Source organism: Oryx dammah, unplaced genomic scaffold (assembly GCF_014754425.2).
Source record: "Oryx dammah isolate SB20612 unplaced genomic scaffold, SCBI_Odam_1.1 HiC_scaffold_15, whole genome shotgun sequence".
Lineage (NCBI taxonomy): Eukaryota > Metazoa > Chordata > Mammalia > Artiodactyla > Bovidae > Oryx > Oryx dammah.
Genome location: NW_024070199.1, coordinates 864,519 through 880,093, shown reverse-complemented (window position 1 = coordinate 880,093; position 15,575 = coordinate 864,519). Strand labels below are relative to the sequence as shown.

Below are 15,575 nucleotides of genomic sequence, written 5' to 3'. Positions count from 1 at the left end.
TCTATGCACCCAACAAAGGGGCACCTCAATACACAAGACAAACACTAACAGACATAAAAGGAGAAATTGACAGTAACACAAAAAAAGTAGGAGACTTTAGTAGGAGACACTGTGAGACACCGCTCATACCAATGGACAGATCATCAAAACAGAAGATTAATAAGGAAACACAAGTCTTGAATGAGACATTAGATAAGGTGGATCTCACTGATATCTTTAGGACATTCCATCAAAATGCAGAATACACCTTCTTTTCAAGTGCACGTGAAACATTCTTCAGGATAGACCACATCTTGGATCACAAATCAAACCTCAGTGAATTAAAGAAAATTGAAATTGTATCAGGCATCTTCTCCGACCACAACGCTATGAGACTAGATGTAAATTACAAGAAAAAAACTGTAAGATACAGAAGCACATGGAGATTAAACAACACATTCCTAAATAACTAACAAGTTATTGAAGAAATCAAAAGGGAAATTAAAAAATTTCTAGAAACAAATGATAATGAAAACATGACAACTCAAAACCTATGGGATGCAGCAAAAGCAGTTCAAAGAGGGAAGTTTATAGCAATACAGTCCTACCTCAAGAAACAAGAAAAACATCGAATAGACACCCTAACTTTGCACCTAAAACAACTGGAAAAAGAACAAAACCCCCAAAAAGTAGTAGAAGGAAAGAAATCATAAAGATCCGAGCAGAAATTAATGAAAAAGAAATGAAAGAAACAATACTAAAGATTAATAAATAAACAAAATTGACAAGCCTTTAGCCAGACTCATCAAGAAAATAAGAAGAATCAATTCAACAAAATTAGAAATGAAAAGGAGAGGTTACAACAGACAATGCCAAAATAAAAAGGATTACAATAGACTATTATGAATGACTATATAGCAATAAAATGGATAACCTGGAAGAAAAGGACAGATTCTTATTAAAGTTCAATCTTCCATGACTGAACCAGGAAGAAATAGAAATCATGAACAACCCAATTACAAGCACTGAAATTGAAGCTGTGATTTAAAAAAATCTCCCCCAAAAACAAAAGCCCAGGACCAAATGGCTTCACAGGAGAATTCTATCAAACATTTAGAGAAGAGCTAATGCCTATCCTTCTAAAAGTCTTTCAAAAAACTGCAAAGGAAGGAACACTTCCAAACTCATTCTACGAGGCCACCATCACCCTAACACCAAAATCAGACAGAGACAACACACAAAAAGAAAACTACAGGCCAATATCACTGATGAACATAGATGCAAAAATCCTCAACAAAATTTTAGCAAACAGAATTCAGCAACACATCAAAAAGCTGATACACCATGATCAAGTTGGGTTTATTCCAGGGATGCAAGGATTCTTCAACATATGGAAATCAATCAATGTGATATACCATATTAACAAATTGAAAGATAAAAACCATATGATCATCTCAATAGATGCAGAAAAAGCCTTTGACAAAATTCCGCACCCATTTATGATTAAAACTCTTCAAAAAGTGGGCATAGAGGGAACCTACCTCAACATAGTAAAGGTCATATATGATAAGCCTACAACAAACATTATTCTCAATGGTGAAAAACTGAAAGCATTCCCCCTAGGATCAGGAACAAGACAAGGGTGTCACTTTCACCATTATTATTCAACATAGTTCTGGAATTCCTAGCTAAGGCAATCAGAGAAGAAAAAGAAATAAAAGGAATCCAGATCAGAAAAGAACTAAAGTTCTCACTGTTTGCAGATGACATAATACTGTACATAGAAAACCCTCAAGATACTATCAAAAACTTACCAGAACTAATCAGTGAATTTAGCAAAGTTGCAGGATACAAAATCAATACACAGAAATCACTTCCATTTCTGTATATAACAATGAAAAATCAGAAAGAGAAATTAAGGAATCAATCCCATTCACCACTGCAACAAAAAAATTTAAATATCTAGGAATAAACTTATCTAAGGAGACAAAAGAACTGTACCCAGAAAATTATAAGACACTAACGAAAGAAATCAAAGACAACATAAACAAATGGAAAGATATTCCATGTTCTTGGGTAGGAAGAAACAATATTGTGAAAATGACTATACTACCAAATGCAATCTACAGATTCAATGTGATCCCTATGAAATTACCAATGGCATTTTTCACAGAACTAGAACAAAAAATTTCACAATTCATATGGAAACACAAAAGACCCCGAATAGCCAAAGCCATCTTGAGAAAGCAGAATGGAGCTGGAGAAATCACCTTCCTGACTTCAGATTATACTACAAAGCTATAGTCATCAAGACAGTATAGTACTGGCACAAAAAGAGAAACACAGACCAATGAAGAAGATAGAAAGCCCAGAAATAAACCCACGCACATATGGGTACCTTATGTTTGATAAAAGAGGCAAGAATATACAATGGGGCAAAGACAGCCTCTTCAATAAACGGTGCTGGGAAAACTGGACAGCTACATGTAAAAGAATGAAATTAGAACACTTCCTAACACCATACACAAAGATAAACTCACAGTGGATTAAAGACCTAAATGGAAGACCAGAGTGTAACTCTTAGAGGAAAACATAGGCAGAGCACTTGGTGACATAAATCACAGCAAGACCCTCTATGACCCACATCCTAGAGTAGCAGAGATAAAAACAAAAGTAAACAGGTGGGACCTGATTAAACTTAAAAGCTTTTGCACAGCAAAGGACACTATAGGCAAGGTAAAAAGACAACTTTCAGAATGGGAGAAAATAATAGCAAATGAAACAACTGACAAAGGATTAATCTCCAAAATATACAAGCAGTTCATACACCTCCATACCAGAAAAACAAACAACCCAATCAAAAAATGGGTAAAAGACCTAAACAGACATTTCTCCAAAGATGACATACAGATGGCTAACAGATACATGAAAAGATGCTCAATATCACTCATTATTAGAGAAATGCAAATCAAAACTACAATATCACCTCACACCACACAACAAACGTACATCTCGTCAAAGCTATGATTTTTCCAGTAGTCATGTATGGATATGAGAGCTGGACTATAAAGAAATATTGATGCTTTTGAACTGTGGTGTTGGAAAAGACTCTTGAGAGTCCCTTGGACTGCAAGGCAATCAAACCAGTCAATTGTAAAGGAAATCAGATCTGCCTATTCACTGGAAGGACTGATGTTGAAGCTGAAACTCCAACACTTTGGCCACCTGATGCATAGAACTAACTCATTTGAAAAGACCCTGATGCTGGGAAAGACTGAAGGCAGGAGAAGGGGACGACTGAGGATAAGATGGTTGGACGGCATCACCAACACAATGGACATGAGTTTGAGTAAACTCCAGGGGTTGGTGATGGACAGGGAGGCCTGGCGTGCTGCAGTCCATGGGGTTGCAAAGAGTCGGACACGACTGAGAGACTGAACTGAACTGATCACCTCACACTGGTCAGAATGGCCATCATCAAGAAGTCTGCTGCTGTTGCTGCCACTGCTGCTGCTAAATCACATCAGTTGTGTCCAACTCTCTGCAACCCCATAGATGGCAGCCCACGAGGTTCCTCTGTCCCTGGGATTCTCCAGGCAAGAACATTGGAGTGGGTTGCCATTTCCTTCTCCAATGCATTAAAGTGAAAAGTGCAAGTGAAGTCTCTCAGTCGTGTCTGACTCTTAGCGACCCCATGGACTGCAGCCTATCAGGCTCCTCTGTCCATGGGATTTTCCAGGTAAGAGTACTGGAGTGGGTCGCCAGTGCCTTCTCCTCAAAAAGTCTACAAGCAATAAATGCTGGAGAGGGTGTAGTGGAAAGGGAACGCTCTTGCTCTGTTGGTGGGAATGTAAATTAATGCAGCCACTATGGAAGACAGTATGGAAACTCCTTAAAAAACTAGGAATAAAACCACCATATGACCCAGCAATCCCACTCCTAGGCATATACCCTGAGGAAACCAAAATTGAAAAAGACACATGTATCCCATTGTTCACTGCAGCACTGTTTACAATAGCTAGAACATGGAAGCAACCTAGATGTCCATTGACAGATGAATGGATAAAGAAGTGGTGGTACACATACAGGATGGAATATTACTCAGCCATAAAAAGGAATGCATTTGAGTCCGTTCTGGTGAGGTGGATGAACCTAGAACCTATTATACAGAGTGAAGTGAGTCAGAAAGAAAAGAAAGAAATATCGTATTGTAACACATATATACAGAATCTAGAAAAATGGTACTGAAGAATTTATTTGCAGGGCAGGAAAGGAGAAACAGACATAGAGAATAGAATTATGCACATGGGGAAATACATGGAAAGAGTAACCTGGAAACTTCCATTACCATATGTAAAATAGATAGCCAATGGGAATTTGCTGTGTGTCTCAGGGAACTCAAACAAGGGCTCTGTATCAATCTAGAGGGGTGGGATGGGGAGGGATTGGGAGTTTCAATAAGGGAGGGGATATATGTATACCTAATCCCAGGGACGGGGGAGCCTGGTGGGCTGCTGTCTATGGGGTCACAGAGTCGGACACAACTGAAGCGACTTAGCAGCAGCATGGCTAATTCATGTTGAGGTTTGACAGAAAATAGCAAAATTCTGTAAAGCAATTATCCTTCAATTAAAAAATAAATAATTGTTTTAAAAAAAGATATAAAAAGAGCCGTGAAGCACAGAGAACAGAGTAATGGAAGCCTGGGGCGGATCTCACAAATGATCATTCCTGCCCTTCTCTCGGGGTGCTCATATGACCACCTCTGTGCCAGCTCAAGGTGGGGTGCACCTCATGGGGAGCTCATGTGGCCAAACTCAGCCAGGACACGTGCAAGCTGCTTCTAAGATGACCTTCAGTAAAGCAGACGCCAGCTTTGGGGCCAAGAAAACAGTCCTGTTAATGATAAAATGGGCTTTGCATCACAGCACAATGCGAAGTACAGCATGTGTGTGTGTGTGTGTATGCTAAGTCACTTCAGTCCTGTCCAACTCTTTGTGACGCCATGGACTGTAGCCCGCCAGGTTCCTCTGTCCATGGGATTCTCCAAGCAAGAATACTGGACTGGGTTGCCATGCCCTCTTCCAGGGGATTTTCCTGACACAGGGATCAAACCTAGGTCTCCCACATTACAGGCAAATTCTTTACCATCTGAGCCTCCAGGGAAGCCCGAAGTGAAGTATACAGCCTGGTATTTTTTTTCAATTACAATCATCGTAACAGGTGGGCTGATTTCCTGACACGGACATTTTCAAGGCGTCCAGGCAGAAGGGTCTCAGCATCTCGCCCTGTGTCCTGACAGTTACATTGCTGGGGATACTGCCCTGTTTGGGGGATTCCAAATAGAACCTCCCCAGGGAAACGTCAATCTAAGGTGGTACAGATGCAGAAGAAGGTCTCACAAGAGAAAGCCCAGAGTAGATGGCCTATTTTAGGGAAACAATGACTCTGAATTTGGCCTGTTTTAGGGAAACAATGACTCTGAATTTGGCCTGTTTTAGGGAAACAATGACTCTTGAGTTCGCATCGTGCTCTGAAGTTAATATGCCTTCTTTAGGACCAGCACCTGGTTTCCTATCAGGATGGATCCATTTTTCCAGTTTTGCCACCAAAGGACAAATCAAAATGCCATTCGACATTCTGTTTTCCAATTAAAAGTTGAGCCATTTCTTTAAAAAAACAAAACAAAACAAAACACATTTAACTAAATAATCGCACAAGGCAATAAAGCACTGTGCTCTGCCTCCTTGATGCATGGCCCCATTTGCAGTTATTTAGAGGCGCTTCCCTGGTGGCTCAGATGGTAAAGCGTCTGCCTGCAGTGCAGGAGACCCGAGTTCAATCCCTGGGTTGGGAAGATCCCCTGGAGAAGGAAATGGCAACCCAGTCCAGTACTCTTGCCTGGAAAATTCCATGGATGGAGGAGCCTGGTAGGCTATAGTCCATGAGGTCGCAAAGAGTCAGACACGACTGAGCGACTTCACTTCACTTCACTTCAGAGGGGAGGCAGGAAGATCGTTAGAGACAGCCAGATTAGGCTGCCCCAATCCCTGTTAGCGTCTTCCTGTGCTCCTAGAGTAAGACAGAGCAGCATTCATGTAAACTAACTCAATTTCCTGCGTTTAAATAAGCCCGAACAAAAAATAAAACTCACGAGACTGACTGGAAGCTCTTGGGAAGAGGAGATCTACTTTTTTTTAAGAAAGTGGCCTGGCTCGGGGGTAGAGGAAACACCAGGATCAGACCTGGCTGGGGGTAGAGGAAACGCCAGGATCAGACCTGGCTGGGGGTAGAGGAAACGCCAGGATCAGACCTGGCTGGGGGTAGAGGAAACGCCAGGATCAGACCTGGCTGGGGGTAGAGGAAACGCCAGGATCAGACCTGGCTGGGGTAGAGGAAACGCCAGCATCAGACAGCATCTCAGGTCAACAGGTCAAGGCTCCCCACTGAAAGGACACTGGGGTGGGTGAAAAGGGCCCCCTGGCTTTGTGACGGAAGCACCTTCCAAGGAGAACTAGCAAGACGGTGCCAGGGAGAGAAAAACCAGATGCTGTTCACACTGGCAATGGGCCTCATATGGAATATCTAGTACTCTGAGTTTCCAGGAATGGGAAGTTACCATTTGCCCCTGCCTATGTCCTAGGATTGGTGGGAGAAGGAACTCCGGTGGTGCGCACAGAAGCACTTTCTGAAAGGGGAAGAACTCATCAAGTGTAGCAGACAACTGCTGATCACTGTCAGGTAGGAAAGGCTGGAACGGATTGAGTCCTCTTAAGAGGACTGTGACCAACAAAACCGATAAAATAAGTAAGGAACATCTTTGGGATATTCAGCAGGTTCAGTAAAAGCAGGTGAGAAAAGGAATCTACTGACAATAATTTAAAGCAAAAAAAAAAAAAGGTTAGGAGCAGGAAGGTGGGCTCAGATGCAACTCTCTGATGATTGAGGCAGTCTGGAGGATCATATGGATGAATAGATGGATGGGTAGGTAGGTGGAAGAGGGGTCTGCCATCCAGCAGACAAGAGGGCCACAGACACAGCATGACCAGACCCCACCTCGTGCAATCCCAATCGACACCACCCACAGCAAGGCGGACTGGGGTGGGGAGCCACGCTTCCAAGGTCACGGGTTCCCTGACCTGCCCGTCACCTCCTTTCCCCTCAAGCTTCTGGATCACAGCTCTTAACATGGAACCAAACTGCCCATGAAAAATAAAAACCAGATATGAAAGCTTTGCTTCATTTCCCCAATAGCCAAAACACAATAAGCAACTAGAGTTTAAAAATCTCTGATGAATGCTCAAAGAATAAAATCGATTTACAGTACAGGCCCTATATGGGTGGAATGGTGGAGGTACATAGTGAATCCACATATGAGGTGAACACTGCTCATTCAATAAACGTTTATGAAGGCATCTTCTATGTCTGAGGCACAGTTCAGATACATCTTAAGGAAGTGACTGGGGGAAACACGCAAACAGGAAGTGGCAGTGAGGTGAGGCCCACAGAAAGCAGCCCCCACATCCCACATGGCTGTGGGAGGACACAAAGGAGGGGGGCAGAGTGCCCCCCAGGCTACAGGTCAGTAAGAAGAACACAGTACAGGGGGCGTTCAAAGGCAGGAGAAACCACACCAGCCAGAAGGGAAAGCCCTCGTTTCCAAGGAGGCAGCCATTGGTGAAGGTAAACTAGGGCGTGGCCAGGCAGAGGAAGGTAAAATAGTACATACAGGGGTGTCTGAGAAACAATAGGGGCCCTCCAAACATGGATTTCCCTCTTAAGAGGACTTTAGCAGACACGAATTTGCTTCTATTTACCTTTTCTTCAACTTCCAGGAACTGCTGCTTCAGTAGTTTCAGCAAACTGACTTCCAGGAAAGGTGATTTGGATTATTCCTGTTGAGAAATCAGAAGAGGTATAATAGGTTTGGTTGGTTTGCTTTCTGCAGACCTCCTGTGACATCTCCACCAAGTCCCTGCTGAGAGGGCGGCTGCGTGGCTCCCCCAGCTGCTCCTCACCAGCACGCATCCGGCCCCACCCCGCCCTCCCTCACACCAGGCAGGACCGGAGGAGCCTGCCTCTCCAGCCCCCAGCATGCTGGTCAGGCTGTTCCCTGCATTCCTGAGGTTCCTGCAACAGACCCTCTGCTGACTTAAGCTGGAAAGAGAGCGTTTCTTTTCCTTGCAACCAAAAGTTACTTATTTAAAACTACAAGATCCAGGGTTAGGACTAAAACAAAACCACAAGTAGAGGGTGATGAAATGAAGACTTTTGAAACAAAGGAAAAATAAAAGATGAGAGACAGTGACCTGGGCGTCTCAACTACCATCCCAAAATATCTGAGAGGAGAGGAAGAGAGAGAGGTGGGAAACCCAGAGAGAAGAACCAGAAAACAAGTCATAAAATCTCAGCGGTATTCAATACTAAGATGGAGACCCAGATACTGGGGAGAGAGGGCTCCTAATATGGGTATTACCCATAACAAAATAAAAAAGAATTTCAATGAAAATATAAACATGAGAGACTCTGAAAGTGTCTACAGCACATGAGGAATAATTGAGTAACCATACAATGCCTATCAATACTACAATGAGAGATGAAATAACTTACAGATAAGTCTTGATTTACTGTGCTGTCCTTTTTTTGGTCTTAATAAACATTTTATTTACTCATGGTTGGTGGGTTAGCAATTAGTGCTGGGCTCAGTGGGGTGGTTTTCTGGTCTTGCCTGGTTTACTCATGTGGCTACAGACATATGTGGTTCAGCTGAGCCAGATGGTAGACCAGATGACTCAGTTCACATACTAGTGGCTGGTACTAGCTATTTATGCTATCTTTAGAGTCTATTTTAATAAACACGAACATTTGTTTTGCTAAGATCTTGAAACATTTATGCCCACTATCCCCTTGACCTAATTTTCCATTGGTTTCTCAGTGGATCAACCATGAAATCACCTACTGTAGGGCTTCAAGACTCTAAACCCTTCTAATCCCTCTATTAGGGAGTAAGATTTTCATGAAGTTTAAAGATAAGGGCTATGAAAGGGAGGGCTGGGAGGCAGGGCTAGAAGGTAGATGGTTTTTCAGGGGGTCTGAATGCCAAGTTAAACTGCATGCATGCTCAGTCACTCAGTCACGTCTGACTCTTTGCAACCCCATGAACTGTAACCCACCAGGCTCCTCTGTCCATGGGATTTCCCAGGCAAGAATACTGGAGTGAGTTGCCAATTCTTACTCCAGGGGGTCTTTGTGACCCAAGGATCAAACTGGCGCCTCCTGCACTGGCAGGCACATTCTTTACCACAGTACCACTTGGGAAGCCCCAAGTTAAGTTGGATTTTATTCAAGCAGCTTAAGAGTCAAGATGACTACAGGCTAATCCCATTCTCTGAGAGAATTATTACCCCTCTGAACATGTAGAATGTTAAAACTGGGCTATGGAGGGAAAAGACAACCCAAAGCACAAAGACGAAAGCAGTCAGCTGGAAATTAAGTCGACGATAGCCGTGGTCTTTACCCTTGACAGGGTACTTTGCCTGCTTTACAAAGAATTTCTAATAAAAACCAACTACAATAGCAACAGCTAATCTTTACATGGGTCAACACTGTCCTAAGCTTACAAGGTGCTTTACAAACATTAACCCTCCTAATCCTCAGGTTGCTGATGTTGTTATTCCCGCTTTACAGATCAGAAAATGGAGGCACCAATACTTAAGACACTTGCTCAAGATCACCCTGCTAGTAAGAGACCACACGGGGTTTTGAGCCCACCTCGTCTGGCTCAAAAGTCTATGCTCTTAAATCCTCTGACAGTCTGAATAACGGTCCCCAAAGATAACAGGTCCTAATTCTGGAACCTCTAAATGCTACGTTGGGTAGATATGGCACCTCTGCCGGTGAAGAATCTTAAGATGGAGAGACATCCGTGATCATCGGGTGGGGCCTAGATGCCCTCCCAAATGTCTCACAAGAGAGGCAGAGGGAGATTTCTCACACACACACAGGAAAGGCAGGTGAAAACAGAGGCAGATGTTGGAGAGACGGGGCCACATGCCGGGAACACCAGCAGGCACCAGAAACTGAGGGTCGAGGGTGCACTCCCCCCGAAGAGCCTCCAGGGGGCGCACCCTCCTCAGGCCCGGCTCAGACTTCTGACCCCTAGAACTGAGGGAATCCATTTACATGGTCTTAAGCCATCCAATTTGTGGAAATCTGCAGCCAGAGGAAACTAATACAAGTTCCCATGCTGTAGCGCTCTCAATGCAAGATAAAATATGCTAAATGGGAAATGGGAAAATCAAAATTTATACACAATGATCTTAATTATGCATATAAAATGCATGCAAATACAACGAAACGTTTTGTAGTGATTATCTCTGAATACTAGAAATTATGGGTAATTTTCAGCATTATGCCTTTTGCTATTTTTCCAAATTTCTACAATTAATGTGAATTTCTTTTACAAAGAAATGAAAAAAAAAACCACTTTTTAAATTAGCAACTCATGATACTTCTGCAACTCTAACTCAATCACAAAAATGAAAACTCAAGAAAACTCCCTGAGGATTTTCCTAATTTGGTCTCAGAGCAACACCTGAAGAAACCAACCACCCGGGTGCATTTCATCTCCTAAGAGACTCTAGCTGACCCTCGGCCTCTCTAAAGCCTACCAGTTTCCAGACTCTGGCAGGACCATGACGTGGCTAAAGAAGTTTCAGGCTTGGAAAGAAGAGGACAGTCTGAGCGGGTGCATGTCTTCCTATCTATCCATCCACACGAGGTGGTGGGGAGGGGGGAACACTGGCAGAAGTCCACACGTTCCCAGAGCCCATCCAGCCCATCCAGCCCAACCTGGCATGGGCCACACACCAAGAACCAACAGGACTGGTTACTAAACATGGAATATTTGCCTTCTCTGTGGGTGACTTCACAGAGTGAAACATCAACTAAACATGGGCTTAATCTTACTGAAGTCCGGACTCCGAGACCATTCTGTTGCAAAACCATCCTGCTATCATCTGTCCAGGAAGTCAGAGGACCAAAGGCCAATTTCACTGTATCATAATTATATCCTTTGATTAAATACTTTCATATCAAGAGTGTGTTAACATCTTCTCCCAGTGTATGAACAGAACTGGATCAACACAGAAAGGAGGGCAGGCTTCATGTTTTGTTTTGCATGGCAGAGAAGGTGGAAGAGTCACTGGTTCCCTACAACACAGGCTAGGTCAGACCCAAGGGGCGTGAAAAGCAGGTACAGGGCTTTATTCAGCCCACCCTGTAAGGTGGAGCAAGCTCAGGCACGGGGTTGATGGGATCACAGTGTGGAGTTTATCCTTTAGTCTCTGAGCACACTTATTCACTCACTGTTCAGCCAGTCAACATACATGAACCTACTACATGCCAGGCTCTAACAGGAAGTTGGTTCACATTTCTAAAGGCCTAGTCTCCAACACGCCATCCCCTCCGATGACACGGCCAAGTGAGGCCCCATCATTACGGAGCCTCTTCATCAGCCTTCTGGATCCCAAGAATGCCAGCAGCAGCAAAATGCAGACAGGGACACCTGAACAGGCCCGGTGGAGGTTTGAGAAGGAGAAAAACAAAAAGCAAATGCTTTAGCACTACGGACCATCCGCCCTCTGTCTCTGCAGGTTCCACATCCAAGGATTCAACCAACCGCAGATGGAAAATACTATAAAAAAGAAATTTCCAAAGTGTCCCCAAAAGCAAAACAAATTTGCCACACACTGGCCACTATTTGCACAGTATTTACATTATATTAAGACTACCTGGGCTTCCCTGATGGCGCAGATAGTAAAGAATCCACCTGCAGTGCCGGAGACCTGGGTTGGATCCCTGGGTGGGGAAGGTCCCCTGGAGGAGGGCACAGCAACCCACCCCAGTCTTCTTGCCTGGAGAACTCCATGGACAGAGGAGCCTGGCGGGCCGCAGTCCATGGGGTCGCAGAGTCGGACACGACTGAGCGACCAAGCACATATGACTATTTACACAGGATCTGCAGAGGATTTAGAGTATACGGGAAGGTGCTATAAATATTCTATAGGATTCAAGTGTATGCGAAGACGTACGCAGCTTCTATGCAAATACTAAGTCATCTTATGCAAGAAACTTGACCATCTGAGGATTCTGGTATCTGCAGGAGTCCTGAGACCAATCTCCCAGGGGTACCTTCCAACATACCATCAACATAACACCTGTAATTTGCAGGGACCAGTTGATGATACTTGAATCTCCCACTTGACCCTCTACTCCACACAGCAGTGTAGTAATATTTTCTCAAAGTAGTTTTTCTTTTTGCTAGCCATTGAATGTCTAAATCTACCAGTGTCTAGCCTTAAAAAGTACTAACTAAATACAAGGTATAAATTAATGCATGAATAAACATGTGTAATCAATTTACTAATCTGTAAAAACTGAAAAAGGCAGTTTACACAATTATTTCCTAAAGAAAATTCCAAGGAACCTAATCCTGTGAGACATGCCAAGAAAAGTTTCCTGTGTTATTCAACTGGCGAGAAATGGTACATTCTGTAGCCTCCCATCCCGCTTAAAAATTCACAGTGCACATCATACAATGAAGAATACGGGAAAGCCTTCAATTAAACACTTTTTGAACTTCCCAAATCAACTTAACCACAGATGCCCTTTCATGCTTAACACTTGCTGATATAAAAGAACCAACATTCTAAGAAAACCCTGGGAAAATAGTAACCCAATTCTTTGTCTGTTCAAAAAACATTTATTAAGCCCTGGAAACAAAAATAATATAAGGGTGATGAAGACAGGCAACATTAAACAAGTTAATATTTAATAGGAATGATACTTGGCGCTATCACCACCTATGATAAATGTGAAACCTGGCTCACGGTCTACTGTCTACTGGAAGAAACCCATGAACACGTGATGAGGAGAACCAATATTAACTGAAGTGACAGAGACAGGCACATATATGCACATATAGCTACATACACGTATATGTGTATAAGTGTGTGCATTTGCACACACACATAGAAAGGGAGAGGGTTTTCCAGGCAGATGAGAAGCAAGAGTGTCCAATGTGTGCAGAGGTTTTATGCACACATTGGTCTTATCCAGTGGTTTCGAAAATATGGTCCAAAACCCTCTCTGGGGGTGCTGCCAGGTCAAAACTATCTTCGATTGTGTGACATTTGCACCGACGGTGCAGAAACAATGGTGGGGAAAATAGCTGGAGCCTCAGCCAGTAAAAAGGCAGTGGTATCTGACTGTGATAGCCGTCACTGTAATCTCCAGCACCACACTCACAGTTTAAAAAAAAAGGTCAATTTCATCTAAGAATATACTAATGGAAGCAGTAAAAGTTATTAATTCCACTAAATACTAACCTTGAGTACATATCTTTTCACTATCCCATGACAAAACGAGACGGACACACACAGCACTTCTGCTACAAGCCCAAGCATGGTGGTTCTTGGCAGGAAAAGCACTCATGCAACTGAGCGGCAAGCCGAACTAGCCACTCTGTTCCACTGAAGGCCATTTTAACTTGAAAGAATGACAGAAAAGCTACAGTGACTCAGATCTGGGTGTCTTTAGAATGAATAAAGGGAGCTTGTTAGTTCAAGGAAAACTGACAGTATTTGTTACTAAAGAAAAATTTGAGCTTTCAAGCAAAAATAAAATTTGGAAAAACTCTATTGGCCACTATGAGCTTTAGAGTCTTTCAATACTTTAAGGCTTTTCAGAGGAGAGTGGTAGCGACAGTAACTAATGTGATGTTATTCAAATGACTCATGCATGCTGTTACAAAATGCATAAAAGATCTTTTCAAATGCAAGACAGACCATAAGATTTTAATGTAACCAAATATGAGAGACTCTTTGATATAAGATTTCAGATTCTATGCTGCAACAAACCTTGAAGAAACTATCACTTATCAAGCTCTGATGTAGTTTCAAAGACTATCCACAGTTAACTGAATAGGTTGTTAAAACATTCCTCCCTTTTCCAACTATATCCAGGTAAGGCTGTATTTTCTTCATACATAAAACACAACAGGGCTTCCGTGGTGGCTTAGTGGAGAGGAATCCACCTGCCAATGCAAGAGACATCCCTGATCCGGGAAGATCCCATGTGCCGCAGAGCAACAAAGCCCATGCGCCACAGCGGCCGAGCCTGCGCCCCAGAGGGCCGGAACCTCCGCTTCTGGGCCACGCGCCCTGCGGCCTGTGCTCAGCAACGGGAGAGAGCACCACAGTGAGCAGCCTGTGTGTGCGCCGCAATGAAGTAAGGCCCCCACAACTAGAGAAAAGCCACAGAGCAATGAAGACCCAGCACAGCCAAAAATAAATTAATTTTTTTAATTCTTAAAAGAAAAACACACACACACAACATATTACAACGGAATGAAGGTAAAACCATTGATGAGAATCCAGCTGTCTTCCATTAAGGCGGGCAATAAAGTTACCTGGAAAGAAGCAAAACAATGCCGCCCTTCATCTTCTGCTTTGGAAACAGTTATTTTTCATTTAAAGTGTTATCTGTATTATGTAATGGGTTTATTACATATTTAAACTAATAAACACTTTAAAATCTTTCCAACTTCAATTTCTAATATTATAAGTACTGCTAGATATAACCCACATTTCAATTGAAAGCTCTTTGGGGATCTCACTAGCTTTTAAGAGTTTTAAAAGGGGTCCGAAATGAAAAGTTAGAGAGCTGTTGGTTCTAGGGGGTGGGAAGAGGAGGGTGAAGAAGTGGCTGGAGGGCCAGCAGTGACCCCCACTGTGGTGAGGGGTCAGGGCTGATCCGACAAGAGCCAGCAAAGGAGTGGGGAGCACCAAGAGGGTGCAACAGACGTGCCTGCCAAAGAAAGAGCAAGGACACCATAGAGCTGACCCCTGCTCGGTGAACATCTGATTCTAAACGCCAGTCAGTCTGATGGGAAGTCAGACTGCAGGACACTGAAGGTCCATGACTACAATCTAAAAAAAATGAAATACAAATTCCTATAAAAGAGGAGGAACAGAAAAGTATTAAAATTTAACGACAGAAGGGAAAGGAACAGGGTCTCGCAAAATAGACTTGCAACCAACTAGAATTCTGCAAAATGAAGGAAATCATCAGTAACAGCACAGGGCTTTAAGGATCTAAAGATACCCAAATCAAGGTGCACTTTGGGCAAGGCTAAAAAGTAAAAATAAATGAGCAGTAAAGAGCAGTAAGCCGCAGCAGTAAAGAGGGGAAACGAATGCAGCCCAGAGAAGACAGACGGAGTCTTCACAAGTAACAAGCTGGGAGGAAATCAGGTCCTATTTGCAGAGCGTGGGCTCCATCCACTCCAGGGTGGGGCGGGGGCTGGGGAGCTGCTGGGGGAGCGGGCACAAAGCGCTTGCCGAGGAAGGAGACCCCTGCAGAGTCCAGCACAGGCAGAGGCCGGGGAGCCTTACCTGGACGACCAGAGTCTTGCCCAGGAAAAGATGCATCACGCCAATCAAAAACCCAGACCACCGAGAACAGACAAGACAACTATTAGAATTTGCTCTCAAGGAGCTTAAAATCATTATTTTCTAAATCAAAAACAAAAACCA

The 15,575-nt window shown here is 43.3% G+C and overlaps 1 protein-coding gene across 3 annotated transcripts in view; it reads right to left on the bottom strand.

Moving 5' to 3' along the window:
- Window positions 1-15,575, bottom strand: part of SMCO4 (single-pass membrane protein with coiled-coil domains 4) — a 78,358-nt gene that overhangs the window by 26,478 nt on the left and 36,305 nt on the right. For 2 of the 3 annotated variants that reach the window (XR_005723723.1, XM_040256497.1), the window contains exon 3: window positions 7,797-7,874. The exons of the other annotated variant lie outside the window; for it this stretch is intronic. The gene's annotated coding sequence lies outside the window, so the exon portion shown is untranslated. The remainder of the gene's footprint in view (window positions 1-7,796; window positions 7,875-15,575) is intronic. 3 annotated transcript variants of the gene reach the window in all.